A 6,967-nucleotide genomic window follows, 5' to 3' on the forward strand; every position below is an offset into this window, starting at 1 on the left:
AATGCTACCCAGTGGTGGGGACAGACAAAACCCAGACAACAGAAAGTAATTACAAAAACAGAGGTAATTAAGAGGTAATTTAGAAGCCAGAAGTACCTACCTGTGGTTGTCAGAGGGATGAGAGCAATCGGTGTGGACTCGATGCTGGTATGGCGATCAGTCGACGTCTGTTTCAGTTCCAATCCAGATGGGGTAGGGGGCAAAGTCGAGTAGCCAACGGTTGAGCTGTTCTCCTGGTAGAAAGATGTCCACCACGGAGTGCTCATGTTCACCAGATTATCCCACACTGCCATGTTGCCATAAACCCTTAAACCATTGACTTCCTGCAAATACATTGGCGGCAAAGGTAAATCTACGTAGAGCTGTAAAATTAATGCATTTAAGTTTGCGGGGATTTATTTTGGAGGTAGCAAGAAAAAGGACTTTTCGCGGTGGATTTAAGTTCGCGGTTGCACCATGCACTGTAGTCTCTTACTGCCGTGGAAAAATTTTCGCGGCGGTTTAAGTTTGTCGTGAATTAGCAACGTGAAGACCGCGAATAAAAAAAAACACAGCGAACATTTTTGCATTTACAGTACCTTTTCCATGACCAAGTTTTACAGTATTTATTCACTATAACCATCACGCTATATCCATCATGCATTTTAGGGTATCAAAGTTTCTCTAGCACAGTTGCATTTCACCCAGTGTTAAACTTTTGAAGGAAATGTACTCATGTATTTTAGTGAACTGGGATCAATGTTTATGGATCAAAGATTTTATACGCTGTAACTGTTGGCGATTTTCATGTGATATCTAAGAAAAAAAGTCATAATTGACAAGCCGAGAATCAATAAAGCTGAATCATCATATAGTATTGTGTGTGAGTTAAAAGAAACTAAAAATAACTACTTTTGCTTGATTTTTGAACCAGGTAATTAACAGAATTATGCCATGCCATTAAATTGTGTGCGAGGAAAGAGAAAAAATATGGGCCACCCTAAATCTACTGTACTTTGAAAGAAGAAGAAGAAAGATGAAAAACACACCAGCAAAAACAATATTACATGAATTTCCCTATTGAGGAATCAAAGCTTACCTCACTTCCGGGTACGAACATGAAATGAGTTGCTAGAATTGTGATGGAAATCGATGCTATCACCAAGATCCCGCAACCCAGAGCAAGGCAGCAAGCGTGCTTGTAATTGTAGCTCGACTTTAGCCAATTCCAAAGGTCAGTAACCCGCCCTAAAATATGAATTTCAAAATATTACCGTAATAAATATTTCAACCATACATTGTACCTTTTTTTCTCAACAGTTTTGTAAATAATAACATCTTGTATAATAATTCTAGAAAATGTTAATCTACTTTAACCACAAAACCATACAGCCTAGGATGACAAAATATAGAATTATTATAGCACTTAAATGTATTGTTTAGTGAGTGAGATCCATACTTAGTCAGTAACTCACCCTAAGATATTATTAACTCTTTTAGCCATACATTTTTTTCTATTAATGATAACAATATGTAGAATGATTAGAGGTTGTAAAATAATGCTAGGAAATGTTTATGTACTAATCACAAGACTACCTGTAGTGTTATAGCCTTGGATGACTTGAATGTTCTGTTTCGATCTTTGACTTTCTATGGTGTTTTTTTTTAATGTCTTGCAGGCATTTTATTTTATATCGACAATCAATCAATCAATCAACCAACTAATATCACTTTAATTCAAACTGAATTGCCCAAGGCCAGTCGACCTTCGCAGCTCTTTCTAGAGGTGCAGGGGGCCATGGGAACACAAGTAGTAAATAAACATATGATATAATTTGCGACATCAAATTTTAATATCATGATGCTGAACCATTTATAGAGATTTGTTCTCATTTCATTTTTGGAATGAACAAAATTGATTGGCGTGGCTTAAATTGGACAACTTTAGTGACACAATAAATAAGTAATAATTGAAGAATCACCAAAAGCTTATTAATAAGAGAACCTTGCCACTTTATCTCAGTCAGCAATATCAATAAATGGCAGACGCTTCTTTCATAATATTAGGCTAAGAGTTAATTCAATTGTAGGATGTTGGTTCCATTATATGAATCATGACATTTTGCAAGCAAGCAAGAAATCAATTGTTTGGCAGAAAAGAAAAAAAAGGTGACTTCAATATGAAATATAAGTGGTCATGATCCAATGAATAAACATCTTGGAGTCAAAGCCAATTTTCCCCCTCAGACCCCTCTTGGCCCTCACTTAATCTTGTTCTCTTGCTGAATTTTTGCTATGTATCAAAAAATAAATAAAAATAGGTGTGACCTTATAATATACAGTCACTTACCTTTCCAAACTTTGCCATGGATTATGTGCTACGTGTGTAAAGCTTGGGTTTGAGTAACAATTCGACTTACCTTTGGCTCTGTGAGCAAAGCTTACATCTTCCGGCTTTTTGTATTCGTAGGGACCCTCAGTATCTTCAGATTCCTGCCCCACGTAGGCCAGTACATGGTCCCCCACGTGTAGATAGGTAGGTTCAACCGGGGCTGCCTCCTGGTACTCGTAGGTTTGGTTCCCGGAAGAAGAACCATACGGGCCTTCAGCTGTTTCTGTTTTCAAAAATGTCTGGTCATAGGTGTACTTTCTGCGAGTGGCAGCTTTGCCCTTGCCTTTCTTGTCTTTGTCTTTTTTTGTAGGTACGGAGGGCACTTTTTCCTTTACTTGTTGTTTTTTTCTGCCCTGCAATGGCGCTTTCGTGTATACATTGGGCTCTGCGCGCTGCCGTCCCGAGTTTAGGTTGGAGAAATTTGGGTCTTCTTCTTTCGCATCCTCTTCATCTGAGCTCAACTTTGCGCCATCCTCCGTTTCTTTGAGCTCTTTTCCTGCCAATACTGCTGTGACGTGTGAGGCTGGGGTGTTGCGCCGAAGGGCGGTTGTACCGGCTATATTGAAAAAGATGGAAAATAGCAATATTATCAGGGATTGTTGTTCAACAGAGCAGAGTAAATCTCCTCACCTAAAGCTAAACCTACATGGAGGATAACTGTGGAGCGAGACCTTGCTGAGAAGGGATGCACCTGGGAGGGGGTGTAGCGGACAGTAGCGGACACAGCAGTGTGGAGATCAATGACAGCCCGCCTCAGTATAGAGTTGTTTATTGATTGCTGTTTCAACAACCTCTAAATACATCGCAGCGCCCTAAGGCGCTGAAATGCGTACTTAGGCCTAACAGTTACAAACATTTACACATACATTAAAAACTTAACATGGTAATGCAATTAAACTAACATTTTAAAGGCTTACAATCAGTATTAACCAAAACTGATATGCGGCGAAGATGATTATGATGAAACCTACTTTAGTCTTAAGAAATTGGAATACGAGACATTTCTGACAAACATTCCAGAAGTTCAGTTTGTCTGGGTTGTCAAATTTTACAGAGGTTTTTTTAAAAACCTAATATCCTAGTTACACATAGCCGAACATGGCCCCAAACACTAGCCAACAAAGGTCTGAAGTACTAGTAGATACAACTCTAACTGAGTGATAGTTCTGGTTCTCGTGTAATACAGCAGGCACATCCTAACTAAATAGCTTCAAGCAACATTTGCAGCCAGGTTTGCAAAGGTTGGGAGTTCATTCAATGTAATATGAGCATCTGCTGCCGCCCAGGCTAGTGTACATGTAAACATATATATCTATACCAGCCAATGACAAATACTAATAGCACTTAAGCTACCTACCATGGGCATGCATATGCTTGCTTGCTTCATTTATCACCAAGTAAAGAGCATTGTGCTGTGTTTTTGTTTGTTTGCCAGATGCCTATACTGTGATTTCAGATAGTAAGTGGAAGAAAAGATTAAAATGTTTGGTAGAAATAAGATAAACACAAAAATACCTTTGGTTTTATCCATGCCAGCAGTCAACACATCCAGTCAAGTCAGAGAGGGAGTGTCACAAAATGACGATCGCTCCTGCTATGAACTGAAGCTACACAATTTGAGCGCTGAGAACCAAATCAAAAGAGTGTTTATGAACGCCAGACATGCAGCTGGTGAACAATATTCAAAGGCAGTTCAATCTTTACAACCGGGTAAAAAACGAACCTTTATTTTTGGACATTTTGAGTGAAATCCAACAATCCTCTAGAATGAACTGGCAGAAAATGTGAAGGCAAGTCAATAAGATCTGCGACCAGACTGCGTCATAAACAAAACACGTGATGAGATGAAACGTCTACCCACGCAGCTTCGTATTATTCAAACTATAACCAGACCAATATACCAAGAAAATATAAAGAGAAATGGTTCCCCATATAAGGGAATACATAGAGCTTCACTCAAAACATAACCATACTGATGACATGTGATAACATGCAAATGCTCGCCAGACCAATCTTGAATAGTCGTGAATACGTAGCAGGATCATGCAAATCGAATTCTGGGAGAAAGACTGGCACAGCGCTCCTTTCTGCACATGCGTAGGTGATAGGACCTTGGCATTTCTGAGGCCATAGGGGCAGTGGGTTTATTTTGTTATCCACCGTGTATCCAATATTTCCATTTATGTAATTTTGATTATGCTCTCGAGTTTTTATTTTATTTTATTTTATTTTATTCACATGTATTTTGAGAGTATGAGGCAGAAAGCATAAATTGCTTATATTAAGCCTTCTACTCAAGAAAAATACGCATAAAACAGGAATAGTAAACCACATACATAAATGAGTAAAAAATGGATAACAGAAAAGTAAATTTAGACAAGACAAGTTGGTGCTGAATCGATTAGGAAAACTTGCCTGTACAATGGATATAAGTATTGACAAGATCAAAAATGTTACAGTTCTGTTGATGTGAAAAAGACGTTGATCCTGATAACAGTAAAGAACATAAAGTAGTGTCGCTGAAGTGATAATATTTAATTGTTTCACAATGATAGCCGCATTTACATGTAGGATAATCAATACAATGGTGTTGAAATAGATGGTAGTTTAACTGACTGAAGTTTAAACGGAGTGAGATGAGATGAACTGCGAAACGACCTTGGCCATGAGAGAAATGGGAGATTTTGTCGGCTTGTTGAATAGTGAGTCCAGCTCTTTTTTGAAAATGTTGATCGTGAGGAGGGCTTTAACATTCGTAGGCAGTTCATTCCACAAGTGAACAGTTGAGGGTAGGAAGGATCTTTTATACTTTTCAGTTTTACAGGCAATGGAAGTAAGGTTTTGGTTTGCGCGAAGGTTGTAAGGGACCGTATCGCAGATACGTGGCGGGATAATGTTATATAAGTACAGTGGTGCGAGGCTATTCATAATTTTCCAAAATTGAATCAACAAATCAGTTTTTTTCCTTCTGTCCGCTAGTGTGTCCCATGCAACCTCGGCTAACAAGCTCTCATGTTTAGTGCCTCTCATGGCTCCGGTACAAACTCGTGCCACGGCCATCTGGACAGACTCAAGAAGATCACAATCTTTGCCGAGAAGGCCACACCAAACAATGTCAGCATATTCAAGTAATGGACGAATCATAGTGATATACAGAGTTTCTAATGTTCCCCGAGGGACATAATATGATATCCTCTTCAGAAGATTGATTCGCTTCATTGCCTTGGTAATCAATGTAGACACGTGATATGACCAGGACAAGTCACGTTTCAAGTATAAGCCCAAATGCTTGTGAGAGTCAACTTCCTTAAGCACAACTCCTTTAAACACTAATGGTGGGTGATTGACTTTGACCCTTTTCATGGAGAATGTCATTTGTTAAGTTTTAAGGGGATTAAAAGTTACCAACCACTGGTCCGACCATTCACCCACCATTCTAAGGTCATGGTTCAACCTATTTGCTGAGACAAGCGGATCCAAGACTTCTTCCACAAGAGACGTGTCATCAGCAAAAAGGTTGGCATCAGTTTGCAAGTTGTCCACTAGATCATTAATAAAAACAAGGAAAAGGAGTGGGCCCAGAAGCGCCTCCTGTGGGACACCTGCGTCAATCGGTAACCAGCCGGAACATGCCCCATTAATGACAACTCTCTGCTTCCGATTTGTGAGATAAGATTGTATCCATTGAAGAAGTGAACCAGATATTCCTAGTTGGCTTAATTTAAAAAAGAGACCATCGTGCCATACTTTATCAAAAGCTTTTGATATGTCCAGGAAAACGGTGCGTACTTCAAGACCTTGGTCTAATGTTTTGTGCAGCTTTCGAGTTATATTATGCTTAATGCTGTATAATTGATTTGTTTTATTTTACCATTGTCAGCTAAGTTGTGTTAATTTTCGTTAGTTCTTGTTATATTGCCATTTATTCTATTGATATCGTGATTGCTTGATATTATGTTGTATGTATGTTGGTCGGCCCCCAGGGATTTTTTAAAACAGCAACAATGGCGACATGTAGCCCTGGTAAAATGAAAATAAACAAACTGTGTCTTGAGTACAGTATGGGAAGGCGGTACCCATCCCTGTCAACAATTTCCCCATTTATATTCTTAAACCCTCGTCGCGATGCCTCACCACGTAACACAAATAAAGTACATCATAATAGCATAACCATTTTTCAGTGTGCTAAGAGCTTACGTGCATGAAATGTCAACAACTTAAAAGTCAGTATTAAAAAAGGTGTCAAAGCTCTACCAGTTCCAGACTCATTGTTGCAAAACGATCTTTTCCTTTAAATCGTGCGATACTTACAAATAAACCAGGTTTCTTTCATCTCCAGTAGACAGTTTTGATTTGATTTCTGTTTTCACTGACTGGCCATGTTTTACATATTCTGGAAAACCCAAAACTGATTCAATAGTGCAAACTTAAAAACAGAAAGTTTGGCCCCCCAAAAAAGTTGCTTTCAGCTTAACACAGTACAGTATACGGAACGATATATTTTCATTTTTTTCTCTTTATTATTAAATTCTTTGACTTTTGAATTCACATTTAGAATTCTATGACAATAGCATCCATTTTTCAATATTATGTTCA

This window comes from Branchiostoma floridae, chromosome 14, assembly GCF_000003815.2.
Source record: "Branchiostoma floridae strain S238N-H82 chromosome 14, Bfl_VNyyK, whole genome shotgun sequence".
Lineage (NCBI taxonomy): Eukaryota > Metazoa > Chordata > Leptocardii > Amphioxiformes > Branchiostomatidae > Branchiostoma > Branchiostoma floridae.